Source organism: Mercenaria mercenaria, chromosome 18 (assembly GCF_021730395.1).
Source record: "Mercenaria mercenaria strain notata chromosome 18, MADL_Memer_1, whole genome shotgun sequence".
Lineage (NCBI taxonomy): Eukaryota > Metazoa > Mollusca > Bivalvia > Venerida > Veneridae > Mercenaria > Mercenaria mercenaria.
In genome coordinates this window covers 13,226,101-13,237,717 of record NC_069378.1, presented here as the reverse complement: position 1 = coordinate 13,237,717, position 11,617 = coordinate 13,226,101, and positions in this window count along the sequence as shown.

The following is an 11,617-nucleotide window of genomic DNA, read 5'->3' as shown; positions in this document are numbered from 1 at the left end:
ATAGAACCATTTTTCGTGCTTTGATAAACTACCTCCACGCTTAAAAACCACAATTTTAGTTTTTTTGACTATTTACCACCAGACCACAATCTGTGCAGAATTGTTTTAACGTATCCAATTGTGACTGGAGCCCTTTAATTGTATCGGATATCAGTGCTACGTCATCTGCAAACACTAAGATGAGTATTTCGGTGACATCAGGAAATATTTGAACTCCTCTGACCCCACTAGATTGATTTAATTCCGCTTGCTCATTGATAAAGATTGTTAATAAAATTGGTGACGCCATGCATCCTTGGTTTAATCCGATTGGACAAGAGAAATAATCAGTTAAGGAACCGAAAGTTGTTCTTACACATGCTTTAACGGACCTATACATACCACGTATGGCATTAAATAGATTTCCAACACTCAAGCATTCCTTAAAGTGTGTCACAACTTGTCACGTCTGACTGAGTCAAAGGCTGTTTTAAAATCAACAAACGCCACGTAAAGTTTACCTTTCCTTTTTGACAAATATTTAGAAACCAATGATTGGAGAATATATGCATTGTCAATAGTACGAGTACGAGCTCCGGAAGCCTGCTTGTGCTTCATTTATTTTAGGTAAACATTTGCATAAAATGTCAATCTTTTATTTAAAATACTTGTGTAGAGTTTACAAAAAATGTCAAGCAAGGATATTCCCCTATAGTTTGTAGTTCCATTTGGATCCCCTCTTTTGAGAATCGGTACTTTAATTGCACTGCTCCAATTTTCTGGGAACTCCCCGTTTCTTAACATTCTATTGAACAGACTGTTTAAAACAGGCAAACACAACTCTTTAGAGTGTATAAATATCCCGGTTGGTAATTCGTCGGGTCCGGCCGCTTTTGATTCATTTAAGTTCTTAATACTTGATAATATTTCTTCATCCGTGATTTCTGAATTAAAAGTTATATTTTCGATGTCATCAAGGATATGATCGCCTTCGAAAACAATATTTACATCATGAATTTCATCTTGTTGGGGTTCTCCCGAGAAGAGCTTTTTAAATGTTCATTACACTGTTCATTTGTTATATTGTTCTGCATTGAACGTGACTCTGACAGTGATCTAACTTTCCGCCAGAAAGATTTTGGTGATTGCATTGAGTCTATTAGTTGATTTAACTCTTTATGATAATAATTCCACTTCTTCTTATCTCATTCACTTTTTAAATGTATTTCTTGCTAATTTATAGCTATTAAGATTTTCTTCTGATTGTATTCGTCTGTACTTTCTCAGACATTCATATTTAACTTTCTTAAATGTCGGAAGGTCGGTGGTTCTACCCAGGTGCCCGCTCGTGATGAAATTGTGCACGAAGGGGCACCTGGGGTCTTCCTCCACCATTAAAGCTGGAAAGTCGCCATATGACCTAAAATTGTGTCGGTGCGACGTTAAATCCAACAAAATAAATAAAAAATAAATTGTTCAATGTCACACGCTCTTTATCATGTTTATCAAACCATAAATGCTGTGATTTTCTTCTGGGACAAATTGTACTAGAGCAATGTTTCGCACATGACTTCAAAAGGTCTTGTATTCTATAAAGCACAACATTTATATTAGTATCAACATTTTCAATCATTGACATGAACTCTTGCAATTTTCCATTTGACAGCGATATTTGCATTTGCATTTTAAAATTACTAATAGTTTTTTCATTGAATATGTACTTAAACTTGGATCTCTGACCTTCATTACTATCCCGTTTATTGTCTACATTTCTTTTTATTTTAAATGCAACTTCAACAGGGAAATGCTATGATTCAGCCTTATTTCAAATATTTAAAACAATATTTTGTAAAATCTCATATGCTGCGACAAAGTTATCTATGACACTGTTGCCCATGTGGCCCCTTTCGTCATTTCGTATTGCCCCCTTTCGTCATTTTTACATCTACCGTTTGCTATCAACAAGGAATACGCTTTACAAAACTGAATTAGATTTTCGGCCCTGGTTTTTAATATCTTGTCCGAAGATTCCCTAATTGAAACTTAATCGTTTAATATATCTTTATATTGCAGTAGTTCTTGTGGTAATTTTATAACTTCTAGATAATCAACTTTTACTGCAGTTCTTGCATTTAGGTCTCCGTATAGACAAATGTGGACTTCATTTAAGTCGCTATTAAGATCATGCAAATAACTTTCAAAGAGTTCCACACCTTTGACTGTTTCGTATTTATAACACGGGGAGGAATCCGGTGGCAAATATAAAAAGAACGTAAGAGCACATGTTGGTTTGTATTCATGAAAATTTTGTCCATTCTCAGAAATACGCAAAATTTAGTCTGATTCTATACGGTTCACAAATTGTAATATCGTCTGTTTTACAAAAACGCATATTCCAGCCATTGGCCTTCCTCGTTTTTCATATTTAATTGCATCATTCTTAAAACATTTATAGTTCGGCAATATAAACTCAACATTATCTTTTTTCCAAAGTCCAAGTTTCTAACAGTCCACAGATTTCAAATTGCATTAGAAAATTAATAAAATCATCAAATTAAAGTTTGTTTAACAACCCTTGGACATTCCAGCAGACAAGATTTATTCTTGATTTGTAAGAGCTTTTGCCTAGATCCTATATACAAGTCAGTTCACCCTGTTCCTTCACGTCTGAGACCATATCATTTTCGCGGCTTACACCGTTTTCACCACTCAGTTCGAGATTCGGCTAAGTTTCCCCCATTTAATCTATCAATGTGTATTTGATAATAATGCCATTATTTGATAATAATGCCATTATATAGTTTAGTATTTGTAACATTCCTCTGTGAAGTTACGTTTATGTATATTCCGCCGTATTCTCTATCACATTATACTCCAGGGCTAGTACATGTGAGATGTTTATTGAAATAAATCTGTAAGACTTACATGCAGATATTTACATCAAAAATCTTACATTCTGACCCAACGCAGAGTCCTGTGATTGATGATATTTATATTGACAATCACAATCCTTTTGTTTCTTACTAAAGTATTGCAAAACCAAAATCCTTTCAGCGTCTACAGTATTTATACCACCGACAATTACTTTAATGAAAATGAATTTAATTCGTTTAGTATTAACCTGGCACTTACACTGTTACCTTTGTGCATCTAACTTGTACCATGTAAATACCTAACTAGCTTGGCTTGAACAGTGTATTTCAAGCGTGTGCGAGAGTTAACTTTCCTGTGGTTATTTTAATAAACAACAACAATTGTTGAGAAAAAAACAACAACTTATAATCGATACAACAATGTACTTAAATCGGCGATAGCACAGCCTAATAGGTAAATATACCGTGTCTGATGATAAAACCCATACCTATTCCACATCAGGACAATAATTTACATTTTCAGCAAGAGAAAGTTTCCAAACAGTATCCGCGTGTTTATCTGTCTAGCAAGTTAACGGATAGAAATATTGGAACAACTCAACTAAAATGACACTTTGCACATTTCTTCGAGCACGGACATTTACATTTTAGAGTGTATTTTTGTCTAGATTGTTGCAAGTAGAATGATTCTATTAAATGGCACGTGTGCCCAATGTAATCTGATTACGACCACCGAGAAAATGGGTCCTGAGAAAAAGTATGTTTTACGGAAATAAATTTTAGTTAAGTGTCTAAATATCATTATTAGTATTGTAAGTGAAACACGTTCTCGTCGTTCGTATCGGTGGCTCAGTGGTTACAGCACCAAGCTCGTATGTGGGATATCGCTGGTTCGAGCCCATAAGAGAGAGCCGTGCCATGAGAAAACCAACATATGACCTCGGGACCAGCATGGATCCAGACCAGCCTGCGCATCTGCGCAGTCTGGTCAGGATCCATGATGTTCGCCAACAATTTCTCTAATTGCAATAGGTTTGGAAACCGAACAGCATGGATCCTGACCAGACTGCGCGGATGCGCAGGCTGGTCTGGATCCATGCTGGTCGCAAAGCCACTACGTTGGTTTTCTCATGGCACGGCTCATATTTTGATTTTGTTTAATCCGTTTAACAAATGCCCCAGGGTATTCGCTATAAGTGCATTGACATGCTAACGGTCATTCTCGTTTCACATTTGCGTGCCCTTAGGTGCTGTCTTAAAAAGTGGATTCCGCTAGAAATCTCATTTGTCGATTTTTGGGTGTAACAAGCAAGATTTGAAGACCATTGAATGTCTCTTACTGGTCACGAATGTTGAAAGCTGAGCCGGGAAATTGTCGTGCTGCAGCCTAAAGCCAAGCATCACGGTCTTGGGACAGGCGTATTGACGCTACCCTTCTGGAATTTTAATAACATCATTCAAACGTTTGCACTAAACAATTCTGTCTATTCAGATTATCTCTTCAATTATGTTTACATGTATATTTTATGGTATGGTTTGTACCGAGTGCTGCACTTGCTCCTTTCTTTATTAAGAATTCAATTTCTATGGTCAAAATAAGGAACTCGTAAAAGTGGACTTCCATTTGACCTTATGATCTATATTTTAATCGCTAAGATTTTATCAATAGATAAGACAATTTCATCAAAATATTAGGACGTTAATGGCCGTTCCTGTGGACTGTTGGTATGTTTTCATCGTTTATTTCAAATTAAGGAATTACATATTGGCTCAGAGATATTCCAAATTGCTCTTACACTAATTGAAGACTCACTGAATACTTGAGGCATAAATGATGACTGTGCTTAACTAGAATGACCAGTCAGCTTTTACGTTTTCTTTCAAATATGTGTACATAACACAGACATAATTTTCCAAATAACTTAAATAAATATGAAAACCATACCAAGTCGCTTGAGCAGTGAAACTTTCGTAAGGTGGAATATCTTGAAACTGTGGAATATCTTATTCTTAGATAGAAACAAGAGCTGTCACTAATGGTGACAAATGCCCCCGCAGCGCCATGACCTTTGACCTGGTGACCCTAAAGTCAATAGGGGTCATGTACGCAATAAGTACTATCAACATGTGAAGTTTGAAGGTCCTGATGCAGTGGTTCGCGAGTAAAGTGCCTTCATGCAAAACGTTACTGTTGTGACGAACGAACGAACTAACGAACGGACGGACAGTAACTGTCGAAAACAAGTATGCCTCCCTTCGGTGTCATAAAAATCCTATTTATATTATAAAGACATATTCCAAATAAAATGCATAGTTTTGTGTGAAACATTCGCGCATAAGATAAGAAAACAACCTTTAAACATTTTCATAGGTCAATGTGGTGTTAAGTTTTCTGTCTATCTAACTGAAAAGCAGAGACAACGTGTCTCGACGATCTTCAGATACACTTCATTTATCACATGTTTGTATTAAGTAACGGACAATAAATATACAACAAAATCCTTCCTTATTTAGGTCAACAGTCAACCTCTTATATACATTGTAAATTATCATAACATAGTAATTTATGACACACAATATCGAAATAGGTTATCATTTTTTTCGTGTCGGTATATTATATCAAATATACAAGCCTCCCCTGCAGTTTTGCTGGACTTAGGCTGTCGGTAAACACAATCATACGAAATAAGAAACATATTTAGTAATACAAATGTAAATCATTGTTGAAAAATACAATTTACATTTTATTACTTTAGAACAATAGTAAATGCACTGCATATTGAACTTCCAATAAAATACTTTGCTAGTTAAGTCTATAATGGAGAGATGAAAAGATTATATCTCATGAGGATTTTACATGACTAAATCTAAAATCGCTCCAACATTATCACGTATCACGCAGCTGAATGTAACAAGAGCTCATAGAACATGAAATGTCCTCTTGAAGCACCCTGTAACTGCACAAGGAACAGAAATTATTTTGTCACTGTGCACTGGAGATTTTACGTACTGACCTCACATTAACAATTATAGGCCATAAGTGACCTCTGTATCAAATGTAATCTTAAACCCATGCATTTTTATTGTCTAGTTATTTGGCAAAACAGTTCTACTGTTCTGCGTCATTGTAACCTTGTCCTTTTACCTACTGACCTCAAAATCAATAGGGGTTATCTGCTGGTCATGAGGAACTACCCTATCAAATTTCGTGATACTAAGCCCAAGCATTCTCAAGTTGTTGTCTTGAAACGGTAAAACTGTTCCGGGTCACTGTGACCTTGATCTTTTACCCACTGACCTCAAAATCCATAGGGCCATCTGTTGTTCACGACCAATCCCCCTATCAACTTTCGTGATCATAAGCCTATGCGTTGAGTTATCATCCGGAAACCGTTTAACAGTTCCTGGTCACTGTTACCTTGACCCACGACCTACTGACCTCAAAATCAAAATGAGTCATCTGCTGGTCATGACCAACGTCATTTTAACTTTCATTATCCTGGGGTTAATTGGTCTTTACTTACCAGCCGGAAATAATTTAACTGTTCTGGGTCTTTGCTACCTTGACCTTTGACATACTGACCTCAAAATCAATAGGGGTCATTTGCTGGCCATGACAAACCGTTCTATAAATATTCATGTTCCTAGGTATATCTTTACGTTCTTGATTTATCATCCGAAAGCCGTTTAACTCTTCCGGGTCACCGTAACCTTGTCCTTTAAACTAAATATTTCATAATCAATCCGGAGACCGATTGGTCTACATACCGACCAACCTACAGACAGACAAACCAACATACCATTCGAGATCTGCAAAACAATATACCCCTTCTTCTTTGAAGTGGAGGGGACATTAACATAAGGAACTAGGAAAATATAAGGTGATCTCATGCCTGTTAACACTGGCGTTAGACACCTACCGTATTATTATGTTCCAAACCTCATTTTGAACTAGGTAAGAAACATGTACAACACTATTCTGTTCCGAATTACATAATAGAGCCAAAAACATTTACAGTACTATTCTATTACAAACCTCATAATAAACACGGCGTAAATAACTTGCAGTATCATTCTTGACCGAAACTTTTTATGAAGAAGGCGTTATTCTTTACAGTATTGTTCTATTCCAAACCTTATTTCGAACCAGGTGTGAAACACTTGCAGTAATATGCTAGTATTTCAAACCTTTAAAAACACTAATAACAAATCTCATAATTAACAAGGCGTTAAACTAATATATTTTCTATTCCAAACCTCATTTTGAATAAGGTGTTAAACACTTACAGTATTACTCTATCTATTCCAAACCTCAAAACTTAAACTGAAACTAAATAACTTTATTAAACGCCTATTTTTATACAATGAAATATTTAATGGCCTTGTACATAATAATGATTATTATAACAATATTAATCATGACAATGATAATAATAATAATAACAGCCTTATTGCAACAAGCAGTCATGACAGCACCCCTCCCCTTGAGGTCATTTTACCCCTATTGCGAATACCAGTGCTTAAAACATCACATGGTTCGCCCAGATGAGCTGCATAAAATAGTTCAAAACCCCCGGTTTATGGTGCCATCATATACTATTTAAGACAGAAATACTACACACTACCCTACCCATAGAGCCCTGGAAATATAAATGTTGAAATGTAAAGCCTTTTGCAAGAGTACTATTATTACCTGCTGTTTTCGCATAATAAACAGATATCAAAAAAAATTTAAAACAATTCCGCGAAATCTCTGAAATACAGAGTTAACGGTAATTCATTCAAGTTTTGGACCAATAGTACAGAGACTTTTATCATTCAACACTAATAGTATTATTTTATTTCAAACCTCATAATGAACAAGGCGTTACACACAGTACTATACAATTCCAAACCTTAAAAACACTTATAGATTTATTCTTTTCCAAATCTCATAATGAATACAGCGTTACACCCCTAAAGTATTAATCTATTCCAAACCTCAAGAAAAACTTAGTATTATTATTTTCAACTCTAATAATGAACAAGGCGTTAAGCACTTACAATATTATTCTATTCCAACCCTCATTTTGAACTACATTTACAATATCCTATTTTAAATTGTAAAAACACTAATAGTATTATTCTATACCAAACCTCATAATAAACACGTCGATTAACACAGTGGTACTGTTCTGTTCCAAACCTCATAATAAACACGCCGTACAACACTTGCAGTACTATTCTGTTTCATGCTTCCTTTTGTACATCTCGTTAAACAATTACATTTTCATTCTTTTCCAAACCTCTTACTAAAAACGACGTGAAAAAAATAAAAGTATCGTTTTAATAAAACTCCTGTAAAACACTTAAAGTATATCTTCTGTATCAAAGCCCCTCATGAACACGGCCTACTACACTTATAGTTGTATCATTCTTATACAATTTTTGCCTTTTAGTGAGATCAATATGTGGATTTATCGACCTGATAAAAGCGATATTGACCTTCCCCTTCCTCCTAAAAACAATGCCATTGCCCACTAACCCTATAAGAATAGTTTCGATACTGCTATATATATAGGTTTGGGCCAATAGAGTCTAAACCTAAAAGGGAACAATTGTTTTATTATTTTATCCAGTCTACTTATTAGTATAAAAATTAAATACAAATGTATGCAGCCTTTGGTAATTTTTCGAAGTAAATTGTGAACGACGTCGCATTGTCTAGACGTCAAAGCATTGTTGTTTACGTATGACGTCACATTTATTCATATCTAAGCGATTTCGCGCGTAACGTTTTTCGTTGCGGTCAATATGTACTTTATGCCCAGCCCACCAGTCAATGATAATTTATCACAGATCATGTGACCTTGTTCAAACTAATCGCAATCAACAAAAAGATCAATTTAATAATAAATATCTATATCAAATCTCCTTATGAACACGGCGTACTACACTTATAGTATTATTCTTTATCAAATCTACATATGAGCACGGCCTATTAAACTTATAGTATTATTCTATACCAAACCTGATAATGCACACGGCGTAAAACACTTAAAGTATCATGCTATACCAAACGTCATAATGAACACGCGTGAAACATTTAAAGTATCATGCTATACCAAACCTTTTAATGAACACGGCGTAAAACACTTAAAGTATCATGCTATACCAAACCTCATAATGCACACGGCGTAAAACACTTAAAGTATCATGCTATACCAAACCTCATAATGCACACGGCGTAGCGTAAAACACATAAAGTATCAGTCTATACCAAACCTCATAATGCACACGGCGTAAAACACTTAAAGTATCATGCTATACCAAACCTTTTAATGAACACGGCGTGAAACACTTAAAGTATCATGCTATACCAAACCTCATAATGAACACGGCGTAAAACACTTTAAGTATCATTCTATACCAAACCTTTTAATGAACACGGAGTGAAACACTTAAAGTATCAAGCTATATCAAACCTCATAATGAACACGGCGTAAAACACTTAAAGTATCATGCTATACCAAACCTGATAATGCACACGGCGTAAAACACTTAAAGTATCATGCTATACCAAACCTTTAAATGCACACGGCGTGAAACATTTAAAGTATCATGCTATACCAAACTTCATAATGAACACGGCGTGAAACACTTAAAGTATCATGCTATACCAAACCTCATAGTGAATACGGCGTAAAACACTTAAAGTATCATGCTATATCGCACCTCATAATGAACACGGCGTGAAACACTTAAAGTATTATGCTATACTAAACCTGATAATGCACACGGTGTAAAACACTTAAAGTATCATGCTATACCAAACGGCATAATGAACACTGCGTGAAGCATTTAAAGTACCATGCTATACCAAACCTTATAATGAACATGACGTGAAACACTTAAAGTTTCATTCTATACCAAACATCATATTGAATACGGCGTAAAACACTTAAAGTATCATGCTATATCAAACCTCATAATGCACACGGCGTGAAGCACTTAAAGTATTATGCTATACTAAACCTGATAATGCACACGGCGTAAAACACTTAAAGTATCATGCTATACCAAACGTCATAACGAACACGGTGTGAAACATTTAAAGTATCATGCTATATCAAACCTCATAATGAACACGGCGTAAAACACTTAAAGTATCATGCTATAATCAACCTCATAATGCACACGGCGTAAAACACTTAAAGTATCATGCTATACCAAACCTCATAATGCACACGGCGTAAAACACTTAAAGTATCATTCTATACCAAACCTCATAATGCACACGGCGTAAAACACTTAAAGTATCATGCTATACCAAACCTTTTAATGAACACGGCGTAAAACACTTAAAGTATCATGCTATACCAAACCTCATAATGAACACGGCGTAAAACACTTAAAGTATCATGCTATACCAAACCTTTTAATGAACACGGAGTGAAACACTTAAAATATCAAGCTATATCAAACCTCATAATGAACACGGCGTGAAACACTTAAAGTATCAAGCTATATCAAACCTCATAATGAACACGGCGTAAAACACTTAAAGTATCATGCTATACCAAACCTCATAATGAACCTCATTATAGAAATTTAGCAGGGTAAGTGGTAATTAGTAAAATTTTGGAATGGAAAATAGCATGAAAAATAATAACTTAGAAAGCTTTTGTGATGGAAACTATAGTCACAGAACTTTTGGGAGGTATTTCTTGTGAACATAGAATATTTTAATGGATAAGTATTTTTGTGACCTGAATAACTACAATAAACTTAATTAGATAGGTAACAAAACAAATGGGGTTAAAACATGTATTGTAATGCAACTTGTATATATAATGTATTCATGCACCTTGCAGAAGTTCATTTTGAACTAGTTAGAAATTTATTGAAATAATTATCATTACTTTTTCTCCTAGAGTAACACCAAAAAGAACATCACTAACAGTAGTTGCATAGATAATATTGCAATTTTTTCCATCTGGCTATTAAGGGGTGATAAATTAATCTACTGCAGTGTACATGTTGCTTATCTCAAAACAGGAGATTACCACAGACTGATAAGATCTTGTCTGCTTTATATTTAGAAACTGTACCAAGAGGTCAGCCAATGAAAATAAAGACAGTGAACTACTTCTGGGGGCTGTGCATGTACCACAAAAAGTAATCCATAACTTTTTGGGTTTTTTATCAGAGTAATCTTTAAAATTTATGTGTATCTAAATGGAATAAAATCTTACTCTAGTACAGAAATAGTTTCAACATCCTAGATGTATCCTTCATTAGCTGACTGCAAATGACACATTTGCCCAAGAATACCAAAATTTCAAATCTAAACAGGAGGTTCTTTGAGAGCAGGATGGAGTTATTTCACTACAAAGAAGTTTATTTATATAGCTCTTTGTTTACTATGTGCAGTTTATATTTAACAAGGAAGTTTAGAGTAATGAAAAGAATACAAATGGTGAGTCAATATAATGTATTCATTTTCAAACAGTATAATCTAGATTACCTGTAACTATAGTTAATCATGGATTCAAACTGGAAGCAGGTTGTTTACTTTTCGTTTTGGTAGCTTTCACAAATGACTTTTGCTTCACATATTTTTTTGTTCAAATGCTTCTGTTTTGCAACTATTAAGCAGCTGTATTTTTTTAGTTAATCATGCTTTTAATTTACTAAAAGGAAAAGTGGATATTTTTCAATGAAATTATTCAACGGAGACAAAAACTTTCAACCAGTATAGTTATCTCTCCAATTACAGGGTAAAC